We start from the raw sequence: 18,651 nt of genomic DNA on the forward strand, positions 1-18,651 counted from the left end.
TAGGCTAAACATTGGATGTAGACTAAACATTGGAACCGCTCCTTGAAAAATATTATTGTGTAGACATGACTTAGTTTAAAGCAACCAAACAATTGTTTGTTATTTTTGCATGTATTTAATTATTACTTTATTTCCCTTGGTTTCTTAATTCTATAGTTATATTGTTTGTTGTATAGCCTGTTGGTATCTCAGACGACCAGAACCTTAATAATAATCACCATACTTACTTCACAAACAATAATTATACTAGTCGACTGCACGGACACATAGTGGGCTACTGACTCACTCTGCGGTGGTCGTGAATGGGTATGAGTGCTGGACACGCCGCGACCAGGACCCTACTGTTGTCTATTACAAATACCGATGCCTCGTTCAGGTGCTATCGGAGTTCTCGGATATTCTTGGTTCTGATTGGGAAGTTTCACTTGAATGAACCTCCAAATAGGAATTACAAGTGGGAAATGAGAAAATGATGGTGTCAATCTTATTGGTTTAAGAATTATTCCGACTTCAAAAGCACTTGAACACAATCATGTCGTAGTTACACATTCCCATTTTCCCATGACAATGTGAAGCCAGCACAATACAGCATTCAAGTGCTTGTCGGTACTAGGAAACTGATATTTCTGACTTGCTAACTGGTTGAACGCGTTACAGCTGTCTAAGTATATAACATGATTGACATGACATGTCCGTAGTACTCATAATTTTTTCCTGACACCGTATGCTTATGTACTTTGACGTGAAGCGGTCAAATTAGCACCCTACTTTACGTTTTTGACCTTTAATCCCAGAAAAATGGCCATAACTCAAAAAGCGCTGAGGCCTCGACGCCATCTTGTTCGGGGCCAACTGTCCATTACGTCTTCGAAATATTTTCCGTTTAGGAGAAAAGGCCACATGCATTTGCAATGTGCTTGTGCATTTGCAATTTTATTTATTTTCCCTCTGGTGGGAATTTCCTAGACTGCGGAAAAATGACCAAAATGTGTTATTTTTATAAAACGGAAACCGAACGTCCGAGAGATTTAGTTTGATGACTTCCTGAAAGATCTCTCCCCCGCGCACGGCCCGACGCCGTCCGCGAATTTTAGAAACGTTGCAGGACGTCTAGTAAGGGACCTTACATTTGCAATGTGGCGTTTCTCACTAACCATATGCGGAGTGCTAAAATGTTCCCTGAAGGTATGGAAAGGCCTTGGAAAGGCCATAAGTGTAAGCCAACATAATTCATTATTTTACATTAACATGTAATACATGCATTATGAAGAAAATGGTGTAATTTAGGCTCCACAAAATATGAAATGTGTTATGAAGAAAATCGTGTATGGTTGCCTACATGACAAAAAACCTTTCTGATTACAAGTGCACCAGTATCCCAAAGTATTAAGCGAAATCATGCATAGAAAACAGCATTGGCATTAATTAAGCAATTTTCCCCACGAATTAATTCGCATGTAAATGTGTCTTTTCTCACAAATTCGGTTCAGCAAGTTTAAAACACTACATATAAGCATACAACTACACCTTTTAAAACAGTGTTAAACAAAGACACCATTTATGTATATTCTTAACGTTGAATTAGGCATACAGAAGAACAATAGTCTATCGCGTCTATGGTTGTTGCAAAGGCTTGTGTGTAACCTACTGGTTAAATTTGTGTCTTTTCGCACGAATTAAGTATCACATAAATTCGTGTCTTTTCTCACGAATTAAGCCACACAAAAACGCACGAAATTTGCTGAAATGCGTTATGTACATATATCCACGAATTGAATGTGAGCATTGAACGTGAGATTGTGTTGCAAAATGCAACACAATCTCGCAACAGGAGATTGTGTTGGAATCGCTGTGAAGTGAGGAGCACGGTGTTTTCACAGAAGCATTTTTAAACCACAGATCATAGTAATAGTAATCATGTAATCTAAACTGCATTCTAGGTCAATTGGTTGTGCTATTAGATGAAGCACAGTGATAATACATTTAGTTGTTGTATAAATATAACATATCTGACATTGTATTCCGATTTTGACTTTGTTGCAGTTTTAAGGTTGAAAGTGCGATGAGAACACATTTAGATGACAACTTAACCAAAAATCTGACATTGTTTTTCCATTGGAATTTGGTTGTGCTTTTAGATAGTTGAAAGCATAGAACATATTCGGAATTCATCCAACATCTGTCTTTTTGAGTGGGTGACTAAAGGTGGAAATCTCATTGAACAATGTCTCAACCAAATATTACCCAAATGTCCACATTGAAATGATGTGGCGAGTCCAGTTGGAGGCTTCTAATACCGTAATAAATACTAATATTTATTACGGTATTAGTATAATATAATATTATTGTTTTATATGGTGTCTAACCCTCAGTGCTGGAAGAATAGCAGTGAATGGGGATCCAAGTAAACTAATGAACCAGTCCAATAACAAAGAAAATGTTGCACATTACCATTAATGACATACCTACAAATTGAAGGCAGAGCGTTTCAATGTTGAGTTTGGTTGTCTGGTTGCTGACTGGGTTGGCAGCCGCACAGCTGTAGATATCTTTGTCCTGTAGCTTTATCTCCAGAGGGAGAGCCAGGTTGGTGGAGAGGTCAGGGCTGCTGGTCTGGTTGAGTCTCTTCTCTCCTCTGTACCAGGACAGGGTCATGTCTCTCCGGTTCTCCACAGAACACACCACTGAACAGCTCCCCTTCTCTGATGAACTGTCCAGAAAATCACCTTCAGGGATTTTTCTGACTTGAGGAAGTGGTACTAGAGCTGGGATTTTAAAATTAAAACAATGATTTAACACAGATTTATGTCATTAATATTGGTCTTCTGGGTAGGAGTACAACTCTCACTAGTAACAAAAGTGTGGTGAGCACTTTGGTGCAATTTTCACAAGTATGTGGTAAATTTTCACAACTCTAAGCACAAATCTAAACAGATCAAAACTGCTCATTTCAAAACTGAGCACATTCTCAATTGACTGAGTGCAACAAACAGTCACTTGTTCACTGCACCAAATCACCCTTTCAATTTGCATTCATATTCAAAGTATTTGCTTGTCACAATGCAATACTTGGTGTGACGTTGACACAGTGGTAGGATTTTACATTGAGGAGGCAACAATGTGGATCTGTTTTTTCTTACCAGAGTGAGGCTTTTAATTTAGAAAGTGAAGAATTATGCCGGTGACTGAACACTACATACAAACAAAAATAACAAACAGGATGACACCCCCCCCAAAATATCATATAGCTCCTGCCTCCTCTGGCATAAGCTACTTCCATTATACCCGTAGGCTACACTGAATAAACTATGAGCTCGAACGCACCCACTGTTTGACAGTCAAAACTCGTACCAGGAAATGGACAATAAACAAGGTAATCGTTAAATATTCGTTTTGATATACTTTCACGTTTTAATTGTTATATATGATCACATTGCAGTTGTAAGTTTCGATAAGTAGGCCTAGGCTAAATACATGATTAGACAGAGCATTTTAGGCTACCAAGCAACGAACAAAAATAGGTTTTGCGCGCACAAACCAATTGTCTGCGTTCGACCACAAACTCTGAACATGGTTTATTTTATTTGACAGGTGATCAAAAAACAAGACATCGGATAACATGACTAACCCCACATTATTACAAGAACATACATGTGATTATCATAAACGGTTTCAATTCTCAATGTCGGGTTAGGCCTATTTATAACAATCGCTACAATTGGGTTGTAAATATCATAATTGATACACTGTAAGCTGATGATAATGTAGCAGTTACAGTAACAAGTCACATAGAAAAGTTGATATTGTGTAATGTTGCTTGGGGCAGAAATGGTATACAGTATACTACATCAATACCTTCTACTGTAGGCTTCTGTTTTACAATACATGCCACAATACTCTTGGGCATTGTGTCCCACTTGAAACACTGTTATATATAAAACCAACACTCACCATAGACAGTTAGAGAGAATCTCTGAGATGTTTTGTGTGTATTGAAAATGTCTATCTGATAAACTCCAGAGTTGTTGAGGGTGAGATTTCTGATGGTGAGAGATCCAGTTTGTCTGTCCAGCTGCAGTCTGTCTGGGAATCTTCATTTGAATTCTGTGATGTTCTCTCCTCTGATGAACTGACTCTCAACTATTGAGGTGTTTGGAATGATTGGACCAAAGAACCAAAATATCTTATCAGCCTGTAGTCCAGTTAGTCCAGTGTGTAGAGTGACAAACTGCCTCTCTCTCTGTGTCAATATATTCACTTCAGCATTCACAGCTCCCAACAGATCTGGAATCAATGAATATGAGTTGTTCAGTAACAAAGACAAAGGGCACAAATCATACTGTTTCTGTGTGTGTGTCAAGGTTATTATTGTTTTGTTTGAATTTTCAATTTGAAATTCAGTTTAGCTTAAGTTTGTTTTCAGATCCACTTTATTTGTTTTTATTTAGTTTAAGTTTTATAAAAACATGTATTTTCATTTTTATTGTTATTTGTTTTAGTGTTAGGGACAGAAAGTTGCCTATTTGTGGGAGGCTAGGAGCCATTTATGTTTTAGTGTTTTGGGGAACGTCACTTCATGCAGCTGTGGGGCGGTAATGGTGCGTTCAAGACAACTGGGAAAATCATGACGTGATGTAGTTGTTGAGCGGCTTCACTGCAAGTATTTTGTATGTTTTCAATATAAATGAAAAAAAATCATGAACTTCAGGTAGGAAAGTTGGAGGTCTAGAAAGAGGCCCGAGTTGGAATTCCGAGTTGGAACAAATCAAAACGATTTTTCCCTGTAGGAGCTTGTTTTCTTCCGAGTTCCTAGTTGTGTTAAACGCACTGAGTTCCGAGTTCCCTGTAGTTTTGAAATCGGCATAATGCATAATAAGGTGATGGTTAGGTTCAATGGTAGACTCAGCGAGATGACGTAGATGCACAAAGTAAACTGTAGTTGTGGGTCAATTGCCACAACCTGGTCCCGGTTTCCCAAAAGCCCAAAACATTTCATTTATAGAACCTTCATAAGAACATCTTTAAATCTCCGAGCTGTTTCCCAAAGCAATCTTTATTAATATTGCACTTGAAAACGCTCGTAATCTAACGCTGATAACTTCAAAGTCGACTACAAATAAAGCCACTGTCTTTGCAAACCAGCGATGTATAAAAATATGCTTCAAATTAAAACCGAGATGACTGCATTAAAATATAAATATAGTGGGAGAATAATATTCAAATGCATTTCATGTTCAATCAATTGAGTTATATTTTGATACTTGTAGGTTGTCTGTAATTTGTCTCAATATATTAGATGATGTGCATTAGAATAAGCCACCTCAATATTTGTAGCCATAAGTGATAATATCTTTCTAGGAGCATCAATAAAAGCACTCTTAAGCCTGGACTTCCTGACGGGCCGCCCACAGGTGGTGAGGGTAGGTAGAAACACATCTGCCACGCTGATCCTCAACACTGGAGCTCCCCAGGGGTGCGTGCTCAGTCCCCTCCTGTACTCCCTGTTCACCCACGACTACATGGCCAGGCATGACTCCAACACCATCATTAAGTTTGCAGACGACACAAGAGTGGTAGGCCTGATCATCGACAATGACGAGACAGCCTGTAGGGAGGAAGTCAGGGATCTGGCCGGGTGGTGCCAGAACAACAACCTATCCCTCAACGTAAGCAAGACAAAGGAGATTATTGTGGACTACAAGAAAAGGAGGACCGAGCATGCCCCCATTCTCATCGATGGGGCTGTAGTGGAGCAGGTTGAGAGCTTCAAGTTCCTTGGTGTCCACATCAACAACAAACTAGAATGGTCCAAACACACCAAGACAGTTGTGAAGAGGGCACGACCAAGCCTATTACCCCTTAGGAAACTAAAAAGATTTGGCATGGGTCCTGAGATCCTCAAAAGCTTCTACAGCTGCAACATCGAGAGCATCCTGACGGGTTGCATCACTGCCTGTCATAGCAATTGCTCGGCCTCTGACCGCAAGGCACTACAGAGGGTAGTGTGTACGGCCCAGTACATCACAATTGTCAAAGACCCCAGCCACCCAATCATAGACTGTTCTCTCCACTACAGCATGGAAAGCGGTACCGGACTGCCAAGTCTAGGACTATTTGCATTGTGTGCCCCCCCCCAAACCCCTCTTTTTACGCTGCTGCTACTCTCTGTTTATCATATATGCATAGTCACTTTAACTATACATTCATGTACATACTACCTCAATTGGGCCGACCAAATAGTGCTCCCCCACATTGGCTAACCGGGCTATCTGCATTGTGTCCCACCCACCACCCGCCAACCCCTCTTTTATGCTACTGCTACTCTCTGTTAATCATATATGCATAGTCACTTTAACCATATCTACATGTACATACTACCTCAATCAGCCTGACTAACCGGTGTCTGTATGTAGCCTCGCTACTTTTATAGCCTCGCTACTGTATATAGCCTGTCTTTTTACTGTTGTTTTATCTCTTTACCTACCTATTGTTCACGTAATACTTTTTTTTGAACTATTGGTTAGAGCCTGTAAGTAAGCATTTCACTGAAAGGTCTATCTATACCTGTTGTTTTCAGCGCACGTGACAAATAAACTTTGATTTGAGAATATCAGTCTGTCCCTGATGATTTTCCTGGAGAGAAGTGGCTTCTTTGCTGCCCTTCTTGACACCAGGCCATCCTCCAAAAGTCTTCGCCTCACTGTGCGTGCAGATGCACTCACACTTGCCTGCTGCCATTCCTGAGCAAGCTCTGTACTGGTTGTGCCCCGATCCCGCAGCTGAATCAACTTTAGGAGACGGTCCTGGTGCTTGGTGGACTTTCTTGGGCGCCCTGAAGCCTTCTTCACAACAATTTAACCGCTCTCCTTGAAGTTCTTGATGATCCGATAAATGGTTGATTTAGGTGCAATCTTACTGGCAGCAATATCCTTGCCTGTGAAGCCCTTTTTGTGCCAAACAATGATGACGGCACGTGTTTCCTTGCAGGTAACCATTGTTGACAGAGGAAGAACAATGATTCCAACAATGATTCCAATTCCTTTTGAAGCTTCTAGTCTGTTATTCGAACTCAATCAGCATGACAGAGTGATCTCCAGCCTTGTCCTCATCAACACTCACACCTGTGTTAACGAGAGAATCACTGGCATGATGTCAGCTGGTCCTTTTGTGGCAGGACTGAAATGCAGTGGAAATGTTTTTTGGGGATTCAGTTCATTTGCATGGCAAAGAGGGACTTTGCAATTAATTGCAATTCATCTGATCACTCTTCATAACATTCTGGAGTATATGCAAATTGACATCATACAAACTGAGGCAGCAGACTTTGTGAAAATTACTATTTGTGTCATTCTCAAAACTTTGGCCACGACTGTACAACCCTCAAACTACTTTCAGAATATCCACTGACTAGCCTTATATATTGCACACCCTTTTTGTTTGTCCATTTTCATCTCACACAATTTTACATGAATTTAATGTTTTTCAAACTTTTGAATTTCAGTAGCTCCTTGGTCATGTGACCTACTGGACTCAACCAAGGTTCAGAATGTCCACTGACTATCCTTCTATATTGCACACCCTTTAGTTTGTCCATTTTCATCTCACGCGGTTTTAGATTCATTTTTTTCTGTTTTTAATTATCAGCGCTCCTTGGTCATGTGACCTACTGGACTCAACCAAGGTTCAGAATGTCCACGGACTGGCAGAGATGGGCGCCGCGAGGCATCCGGTGCGGTAACGTGACTGATCCAGGAGAAGCTGGCGGGAGCCCCGGGGAGAGTTCTCTTTTCTTTGTGAAGGGCAGGGAGCCCTGGAATGGGTTCGTCCCGAGAAAGGGGCCCAAGCCTTGGAAAGCGTTGTGGTTTCGGCAGCGTCTGGTGAGCTCTCGCTGGCCTTTGAAAATCCGGGGGAGAGTGTGTAAATCTCGTGCCGGGCCGTACCCATATCCACAGCAGGTCTCCAAGGTGAACAGCCTCTGGCATGTTAGAACAATGTAGTTAAGGGAAGACGGCAAAGTCAGATCCATAACTTCCGGATATATAGTACCATAGCCCATGGAGGGCTCTTCCATTCTCTACTCTGTGTGTCACCTGTTTTGAGGGAGTCTCGCCAATGGCTAGGAGACAAACTGTCTCTAGCATGTTAGTACAGGTGGGGTAAGGGAGATAACGAGGTAACCTTCTAGCAGGGCTCTTCCAATCCCTCCCTGTATGTCACCTGTTTTCAGGTGTCACTAACGATGTAAACCAAACGGGAGTTACCTCGGTACTAGTCCGTACGCAAAGAGAGTCCTGCAGATGGTGACGGCTGTTGATCGTTAACGGAAGGCGGCAGTCGGCAGTCGGTCCTGGAATATGGGGATTTCGGTCAAGCATGAAAATGTGAGGGCGGTTCCACCAGACTCAATGATTTGCTGTGGTGCTCTTGTAAGTGAATACTGACCTTGACAGGAAGCCAATCAAATAATGATGGCTTGAACACATCCCTGGCTTTAGCTAGGAGGGGGGAGATAAGTCCTGGGAGACTGCTGATGAAAGTGTACTACTGGCATCAGTCTGATCACAGAGCGGATGTGGTGAAACGTTTAAACACGCGTTCCCCGTATACTTAGCTAACTCTAAATTTCGAAAGTTTGAATCGAACGCTGGCTTCGGCAGGACCCGCTAACAGTGGAGCACTAAATGGAGATGGAATGTGCTTAGTGGTTATGGACACTGCCAGGTCTCAGGTCCACCTGGGTGCGGGACTCTATACATTCTATGTGGGAGCTCTCCCCTACGCTCCTTGGAGCATGTCGTGGAGATGGCATGTGCCTTACCATTTGCTGACACTACCAGGCCTTAGGCTTACCTGAGTGTGGGATACCACACATTGTAGGTGGCGAGGTCTCCTCTACGCTCACTAGACTCGAGGCGGAGACTAAACCCATTGGCCCCGCAGTGATAGGGCATTGCATGGATCTGGCTCATGCCCTATGAAGTGGGGAGCGGTATCTCCAGCTTGTCTGGGGAGGGAGGCCTACATCTGATGTGGGTAGTACCATCCTTGCCAATTGATTTGCTGTGGACCCATAAAACGGACGGAAGAAGCCTAGGTTCCCACCGGGCACAGATCACTGAATGTCAACTTTGATGAAATTCAAAGGAGCGTATCCACCTGTCTCGTTCACACTCAAATCACCCAAGTACATATGTGCTTGGCTGAGGATCCAATAGTGCGAAGCTACCATCTGTGGAACTATGACTGAACGCCTCTAAGTCAGAATCCCCCCTAAATGTAATGATACCGTAGCGCCATGGATCTTTGGTTGGCCCGGGGTAGCCTGCCTCTTTTGGCAGGTGAGTAGAGCCATTCGTGATGGGGTTGGGGTGCGGCTGGATGAGTTGCCGCCCCTCTCCTGATGCGCACAGCATGTTTGTGAGGATTCTGGTGCTAAACCACTCATTGTTGACCTGATTCTGGGTCAGGGTTTCGTATGTAGAAGAGCAGCTCACTCGCTGCGATCTATTGTAAGTCAGCCCTCGATCCAAGCTTTTGTCGGGGATGGAAGGCGTCTTCATCCACCATCCTCATTCTTTACTTAGGGGTTACCAGGTGCACGCAGAATGGCCAGACACAGAGTGTCAGAGAGCTCAGGAAGGCGGGTAGAAGGCATAAGATATTGACATGGGGCTATGGATAGGTAGGGGGCTAGGTGATGGTCGCCCATCCAACCAGGCCCATCCTCTGGTGTGACTGTGAGTCAGGTTGGGACTCGCTGTGGAAGTCAAAGGGTCATCAGGTGCACGAGTAGGCCTCCATACAAGGCGGGGGGCACTCAGAGTCCGAGCAGTGGCAGCCAGACTCGGGGGCTATGGGCAGCACTCAGGCCATGGAGGTTGGAATGGGGACTTGGTCCTTGAGCGGAAAAAAAGTGGGCGGGTCACCAGGTGCACAGAGCCTGTTTCAGGTTACCAGGTGCACATGTCCTGTTTTGGTTTTCCAGTTGCACGTGGTTCCTGACAGCGGGAATATAGACATCTTAGTGTCTGGGGAGGGGTGCTTAAGTGTGGGTGCCCCGGTTCACCTGGTGGGCAAGGTTATGGAGATGCTGAGCCCCGGCCGGGACACGGTGATAGATGATGCCCAGTGAGAGGGGTGTTGACCAGGTAGGCAGAGTAGGTGTGAAGGCCTAGAGGTCTGTAGTTCCAGGGAGTAAGTTATACACTCTCAGGCCCAGGGAGAGGGCAGGCAGGCGGGCATGGAGTGTAGGCCTAGAGTCAGAGGTCACCAGGTCACCAGGTCAATGGGGGCCTGCCTGGAGGTCAGGAAGGCTCCAGGGAGAAGGCCCAAGTGAATAGGTGTGTGAGTGACACGGTCTTTCAGCGGGGCAGAGCAGGCAAATTAATGTAAAATCGTGTGAGATGAAAATGTACAAACTAAAGGGTGTGCAATATAGGATAGTCAATGGACATTCCGAACCTTGGTTGAGTCCAGTAGGTCACATGACCAAGGAGGTATTGAAATTAGAAAATGTACAAAATTCATGTAACAAAGTGTGAGATGAAAATGGACAAACTAAAGGGTGTGCAATGTGTAGGCCCACTGAATGTACATTCTGAACTGTGTTTGAGGTCAGTAGGTCACATGACCAAGGAGCTATTGAAATTAGAATGTAAAAAAAGTTTGTACTTTGTTTGCGCTCCCTAACTAATTCAACTCAGAATATGGAATGCTGCTCACATTTCCACATGTTTATTAGCTTTGGAAAGTTAATTAATGTCAAAATCGTGAAAATAAGACCTGTGCAATGTTGTGCACATTTTTTCCAACATCATGAGACCTTTTTGGAGTCTGTGACCTAAGTGGTTTGAAAGCTATTGAGGTTTGAAAGCCGAATATCTGGCGAATATCCAACCTGAAACTGTTTTTACCTTGGTCCTAAATTAGTAGGCTAAATAGTGCATACAAAACGAAAGAAAATAGATGGCTATAGAGTACATGGGGCAAAAGCGCTCTCTGTTAAATTATTATCATTTGAGGTAGTCAGTCAGCACAAGATAGTCTACATGTCCATCTCCATGTGTCGCGGTTGCTTCTAATTTTTTTTTTAAGTCCATAAGGCTTAAGTCATAGGCATAGGCTATATGAATAATTTAGTCTACATTCAAATTTGACACCAATTATTTTTGGAATGACTTTTACAATTTGCTGATAGCCCATGTTTGGTTAGCCTGTTCAGGTATTACATTCCACTCCTTGTCCTCTGTGTCATCTGGTATCATAACTGTCGATTTCCCCCTGGCAGTGAGAGCTGTTCGGTGGTGTGTTGTGTGAGAGATGTGACTCTGTCGTGGTACGGTAGAGATGAGAGACTGAACCAGACTAACAGCAATGTTCTCACCCACAACCTCTTTCTGAGGAAATGGCAGTTTTTGATACCAGAGCTGTATACTTTTTGTGCGACTTTACTCGTGGGGAATGGTGTTCAAAAAGGACAAGGACTATAGGCTAAACAATAGATTGACAACAAATTAAATGTATAAATGAATAACAGTAGGTCTAATAGGCTAGCCTATACATTATGAGAAGACATGCCTATATATTACAACAGTAACCAACACAAAGTACAACTTCTACAGGAATAGCCTACTTACCGATGATGAAACGTACTGATATTCCCAAATATTGAAGCGTTGTCATTTTCTAGTTCTCTATTGCTGGGACTTTAGAGTCTCTTCACAGCCGCTGTATTTCCAATAATCTTTTAGGCGGGCTGAGTTATGTACTGTTGTGCTGTGGATGACCCGTTTAAATAGCAGCCGCTGCACTACTTCCCCTTCCTTTTCTCGGCGCGTTCCAGGAAAGGCTCGCTTGGTAAGAGCTCAATTTTAGAGTGTATAAGCGCAGAAGTATAGGCTACCGGCATCTATTCAATAGCTTGGAGCAGCAAGCCAGCTAGCCTCCATCAAGGTGCTCTGCTGTCCCCCCGCTAGGTGTCGCTTGTGCCATCGTTTGGGTTGTGCCCTTGTTTTTATTACTTGTGACAGTGTACCAACCTGGGTGCTACCAGTATTGTGGCGCTGAGGATTTGTTGTCCTTGTGACTTGCTTTCGGTTTCGGAGACCGTGCCTACACCGCAAGATCAGGAGACTGTATGTTTCGCTTGCAGTTCTCCCCTGAGACCTAGGTGTAGCGAGGCGCACCATGTCTAACGACGCTCCTACTATGGTTCCAATAAAGTGTCCTTGAGTGGCCCAGCCAGAGCCGGACTTGAACCTGATTTAACATCTCTGAAGAGATCTTAAAATAGCTGTGCAGTGGCTCCCCATCAAACCTGACAGAACTTGAGAGAATCTGCAGAGAAGAATGGGAGAAACCCTCCAAATACAGGTGTGCCAAGCTTGTAGCATCATACCCAAGAAGACTCAAGGCTGTAATCGCTACCAAAGGTGCTTCAACAAAGTACTGAGTAAAGGGTCTGAATACTTATGTACATGTGATATTTACTTTTTAAAATTTATAATACACTTGCAAAAATGTCTGAACCTGTTTTTGCTTTGTCATTATGGGGTATGTGTGTAGATTGATGAGGGGGAAAATGATTTAATCCATTTTAGAATTAGGCTGTAATGTGGAAAAAGTAAATGGGTCTAAATACTTTATTTGCACTGTATTTCACCCATGTGAATGTGGCCAAAGACATGACTGAACCAATTGCCAATTTATGTGTACAGTGGATACAGTACATGTGATATTTGAGGCTCTATCTCAATAAGTAATGAACACATGTTATATTATGCTTTTAGCTTTAGATTTGAAAGAAAACCTTTTATTTTATTATTTAACCTTTATTTAACTAGGCAAGTCAGTTAAGAACAAATTCTTATTTACAATGACGACCTACTCCAGCCAAACCCTCCCCTAAACGGATAACACTGGGACAATTGTACGCCGCCTTAAGGGAATCCCGATCAGTCGGGATCGAACCCGGGTCTGTAGTGACGCCTTAGACCGCGGTGCCAGTCCCCCCCCCAGAAAAAGGTATTTATAAACAATGGCAACCTGCCACGTTGAGTTGAGGTTTGTGGTTGGAAAACTACATTAGTGTCTGACTTTCGGCCGTTGCAGATGCACCTCCCCCTACCTCACTCCTTCACAACCCCCTAAAGGCATTAAAAACCTTTTTAAAAATACGCACCTGGTAAATAGCAGCCGCTGCACTTCTTCCACTTCTTCCTTTTTTTCTGCACGTTCCAGGAAGGGCTCACTTGGTAAGAGCCAGGATTGCCAGTATTGCGGTGCTGAGGATTTGTTGTCCTTGTGACTTTCTTTCGGGTTCGGAGGCCAGGAGATCAGGAGACCAGCAAGATCAGGAGACTGTATGTTTTGCTTGCAGTTCTCCCCTGAGACCTAGGTGTAGCGAGGCGCACCATATTTAACGACGCTCCTACTAAGGTTCCAACGAAGAACTTAAGATGCCTTTGAGAAACAAGACCCTGGTTGCTGTGGAAATTTACCCACTACTACAGTTCACTTTGTGCGTGTACTTCATCTGGCTGAGTCTACCTTTAAAGTTAACCTAACCTATGACCTGACCCATCACATTTTGCATTACTGCCCCACAAAGGCAAGAAGTGACATCCCCAAAAACTATACAACACATAAATGCACGTCTTTCTTTCCCTAACACTAAAACTGAAACTAAATAATATACTAACAAAGAAGTGTTTCTATAAAACTTAAACTAAATAAAAACTAGTCAAGTGGATCTGAAAACTAACTGAAACTAATCTGAATATCAAATAAATATCTAATAGATTATTTTTGGGAGCAGTCGGGAGCTGTGAATGCTGAAGTAAATACATTGACACAGAGAGAGAGGCAGTCTGTCACTCTACACACTGGACTAACTGGACTACATGTTGATAAGATATTTTGGTTCTTTGGTCCAGTCATTCCAAACACCTCAATAGTTGAGAGTCAGGTCATCAGAGGAGAGAACATCACAGAATTCAAAGGAAGATTCCCAGACAGACTGCAGCTGGACAGACAAACTGGATCTCTCACCATCAGAAATCTCACCCTCAACAACTCTGGAGTTTATCAGCTAGACATTTTCAATACACACAAATCATCTCAGAGATTCTCTCTAACTGTATATGGTGAGTGTTGGTTTTATAGCTGTGCAGCGACACTCCCCATCCAACCTGACAGAACTTGACAGGATCTGCAGAGAAGAATGGGAGAAACTCCCCAAACACAAGTGTGCCAAGCTTGAAGCATCATACCCAAGAAGACTCAAGGCTGTAATCGCTGACAAAGAAACGTCAATAAAGTACTGAGTAAAGGGTCTGAATACTTATGTAAATATGATATTACATTTTTTTGTGTTTTATCATTATGTGTCGAGATTGATGAGGGGGAAAAAAACGATTGAATACATTTTAGAATAAGGCTGTTGCAGGTAATGTTTCAATTAGGGGACAGAGTGGCGCAGCGGTCTAAGGCACTGCATCGCGGTGTTAGAGACGTCACTACAGACCTGGGTTTGAACCTGGGCTGTATCACAATGCACAATTGGCCCAGCGTCGGCCGGGGTAGGCCGTCATTGTAAATAAGAATTTGTTCTTAACTGACTTGCCTAGTTAAATAAAGGTTAAATCTTTTTTTTAAGATGCTGTTGTTGAGTTTGTTGTTGTCTATTTCACAGCAAATGGAAGATAGTTTGAAAACTTAACACATCTCTATGCCCCGTTAGTGCATGCCAACCACCCCTCACTCACACTTTCAAATTACGATCAAGCCCTGCCCATCATTACCACATGGTGCCAGGCAACACATAAAGCACTTTGGAATTGTATGGCTAATGTTTTTTATTGATCCAATATGGTGTGTCCCCTTATAACCCAAGACAGCAAGATAATAAATTCCATATAAGACACTATTAGTAAAATATCAACATTATTGTGCAAACAGTATTCCTGTAGTGACACAGTCTTCTTTGACTTTGCATACATGTTTTATTATATTCTCCTTTGACAGAGAACAGAGGGATGTTTTATCAGGCGAGGTTAGCTACAGTTAAACCTATTGTGACACAGGCACAGCAAAACCAAGATGGAGATGGAGGTACTCTTAAAGTCTGAGACAGTCACATGCAGACCTGAAAAAGAAATTAAGAGTTGGGGGTGAAGGAGATTGAGGGCATGGTTTGTGGTGTGAGCTGTATTGCGTAAGAGAAGCTGTACAGTGCTTGAGGAAGGTACCACATCTCTCCTATAAGCAAGTGAGACTGAGAGTGACTGACCCATATAGGCTACTGACTACAAAGTGAACAGACAGAGAAGTGATAACCACACGCTATGGTGAGAAAGAAGCTCATTTCTACACAGCATGCAATCGTGCATGCACACATACATATGCATGCACACACTATACTCTGGGGATGATGAAGGGGTTGATGGAATCCATGTGGGTTGACATGTTCATTTTGATACATGTATATTTGTAGTCTTAATTGAGCAACCACAAGAGTCTCCCACACTCTCTCTCCATTTGTTGGTGTTATGAGACTAACGTCAGGGGCTTATTCAAAGAACCTTGCAGATAGAACAGTGATGTACAGAAGATCATAAGTCGTCTGTGTAGGCCTGTATTCTGTAAAACACATTCCTATCAGCTCTGCTTCTGATCATATGTAAATAAAATGACCACACCACGGTCATAGAAAGAGACATGCAACTCTGATGGTAGCTGCAGAATGCTGGATAACTTTCAAATATACTGTTCTTTACTCCATTTATATTTCTACAAAGGCTATTTGTTTTTCAATTGTTTTCACACTGCAGTTCTGGACGTATTTATTCCATTTTCTTCTGTACTGCGTTGTTTTGTCTTCCATTCTCTCACAATAAACATTAACATTCAGTAACCTTCATTGTAAATGTACACAATACCGGTCCTGATCCTGTTCTTTGGGCCTTCAGGCAGTTTACATTCTGTTTATCTATTGGTTCATTCCTTGTCATTTCAGCAAGCCACGACACCCACCATCTCAGATTGTTCTGAAATCATTTCTGTAGTTAGAAACAGATAATATTAGGATTCCTAGATTTAAAAAATATATATAATTTGATCTCTGAGAAAATAATCTAATTGATTGCAGCTAAATTGGCCATTTTCATCTATAGGATTAATTCACATTAACCATAAGCACTCCCGTTACATTGCACAGGATGTTGTTCATTTGACATCCACAGCAGAGTGGAAATTCAATGCCCCGTTGTGGTTGAAGGATCCGTTGTGGTTGAAGGATCGAAACCATGCGTCTTCTTCAGTCCGGCCAGAGTCCGTCATAGAACAGGAAGTTACCAAACCACAGAAGAAGATGAAAATATGTAGTTTTCGACAATGGGTTTATGGGATAGCTAGCAACTTGTAAACAATTACCCATTCCTATAAGTGAGTACAATTTTTATGACTGTTACCTCCCATTTTACTTTATTGTAAAGGTAATGACGTTTGTTTTTGATGATCATTATAAACAGGTCGCTAGCTAGAGTATAGCGTAGCTTTTAGCTAGCTAGTTAGATGCTCTGTAAGCTAGCTTGACTTGCTAGAAAGTTACATAAACAAGTTGGTGAAAAAGTAACTAAACCAAACATGTTTTATTATCAAATGAAACGATATGTTTCTACTGTATTGAATGAAAATTTTGAAGATTTTTCAATCTCCAAAAATAAATAAAACCCCTGATGAGACTAAGCTATATTTTGTCTTGCGTGTTGTGAAACTCTCCCTGAGCTCTTTGTCCAGTACCGGAACAAGATTGCATGAAGATGATATACGGCATAATTAAATACGTCACGATGGATGTTGTTTTGCAGTAGGTTTGTAGTAACTGCAATATATACATTCCTACTGCACTGCAATATATTTGTAGCGAAGGGATGGCTTATCCGAAGACAGCTTAGCCTACTCTCTGAATAGCCATCAATATTTCAAGATCAATGCATGTGTTGTCAATGTAAGAATTCAAGATTGATGTGTTTTCAGATAGGCCTAACAAGAATCAGGTGTTACAATTATACAGCAGTCCCGACAACGCTCTGTGTAAACTTTAATAATCCTCGGTTGCAATACGGTTTTGGAAACCTTTGAAACTTTACTTTCAAATCACAGAGAAACAATTTTCAAAAGCTAAAAGGATCCCACAGCCATATTTCCATATTACACCAACTCTGTGTGTGATTGTTTATGGAACAGAAAGAGCTATCCAGCATCTCAGAACACCTGTGTGTAACAGAAGAGGGAAGCCAGAAAAGTGTTGTAACTGAAAATACTCGCAGACTGTTTTGGCTGCCAGAGCCCATTCACCTCTGGACACAAAATATAAAGATCTTGGACGGTAATGGAGTAGACTAGCCATCATGGGGTAGGCTACCGGTTGCTTGCCTATCAGCAGATTCATTTCTCTTTCCACTGCTGTTATAGAGACATCCTCTTGTTTATCTTATCTGAGCATAGGCCTGTCTATGGCATTTTATTACACAAATATTTACAGAGGAGGTAGAGACGGCGGGTGAGAGAGAGCATGGGTGTTGTTGTGTGAGTGCAAGGGTGGTGGTGTGTGTGAGGGCAGGGCGGACTTGGTGAATTGGAGGCCATGTCTGAGGCACCCGCCCAAGTCTATTTAAACACAATCATGGTTGCTGAACGAAGGGCAGTTCGGAGCCGGCTCTTTTAGGTGAATGAATCAGAATGAAAACGCTAGCTGATAATACTTTTCCTGACTGATTTGTTCTTCAAAAGCTGTTTGCGGTCCAGAAAAAGGACAGTTATTTTAAAATATATAGGTCCATTATCATTTCTACATATTTTCTATCTGTTCTCTTTCAGTCGGTCACTCGGTATAACATACTATGCGGAGTTAACGACCAATCATATTTACCTGAAGAAATCAGGCCCAACAGCTCATGGATGCTGAGCCCGCACTCGAAAGCCCTGTCTTCCTGGTGCTAATACCGGGGCACGCATTCATTTCTTCAATTCTTTGCTCTTCAGATCACCCGAAGGAAGAATGTGTCAAGGAATTTACAAAATGTTCATTCATTCAAAGACTACAAAATTCGGCTCTGACTTAGGTCTATGTTAGTGGGTTGAGAGTACTTGTGCCCCTAGATGTTGCAAGTTTTGTGTCTTGGTATCGATTTTTGTGTTTGCTAAATGCCAACTATTTTCTGCTCTGCTTGTGTAGCTAATGCTTCCTTGCTTGGGAAGGATTTGTGTTTGCTAAAAACCCACTACTTTCTGCTCTGCTTGTGTAGCCAGTGCTTCCTTGCTTGAGTAAGATGGTGGTAAGTGTAAGTTCACAAAGGCTAACCAGCCGAGTTTGAACCTCCGGCCATACCCTAGGGCATGTAGTTTCACAATGCAAATGAAAGATACTCAGGAGTGCTGTCCTGTTTGCCTGGAGTAGAAACACACACAGGAGGCTTTGGCTCGTGCCAGTTTGTGTGACCATTGCCTCCGGCAGCGATCAACTTCCATTGAGCGTTGGGCTGACTTTGTGAAAGAGATTGGGGCTGCTGGCAAAGGGTCTTCCGGTGAAGCAACCTCGGGAATGGGGTTGTCTGAGAGCAGAGCCGATTTCTCTGGCAGTGTTTAGAG

The 18,651-nt window shown here is 42.5% G+C and overlaps 1 protein-coding gene and 1 long non-coding RNA gene across 5 annotated transcripts in view; both read right to left on the minus strand.

Moving 5' to 3' along the window:
• The window catches only part of LOC139578934 (SLAM family member 5-like), a 209,514-nt gene that overhangs the window by 27,412 nt on the left and 163,451 nt on the right, over positions 1 to 18,651 (minus strand). The gene's annotated exons all lie outside the window — the stretch shown is intronic.
• On the minus strand, positions 2,065 to 12,532 carry LOC139578943 (uncharacterized). Of its 2 annotated transcripts, XR_011675651.1 has the most exons (3): positions 11,637 to 12,393; positions 3,952 to 4,284; positions 2,065 to 2,765 (listed from the first exon to the last, which is right to left on the minus strand). It is a non-coding gene; the product is annotated as an uncharacterized lncRNA (long non-coding RNA). The 2 variants fall into 2 exon arrangements; XR_011675650.1 differs by lacking the exon at positions 2,065 to 2,765 and having other exon boundaries at positions 3,324 to 4,284; positions 11,637 to 12,532.

This window comes from Salvelinus alpinus, chromosome 6 (genome assembly GCF_045679555.1).
Source record: "Salvelinus alpinus chromosome 6, SLU_Salpinus.1, whole genome shotgun sequence".
Taxonomy (NCBI): domain Eukaryota; kingdom Metazoa; phylum Chordata; class Actinopteri; order Salmoniformes; family Salmonidae; genus Salvelinus; species Salvelinus alpinus.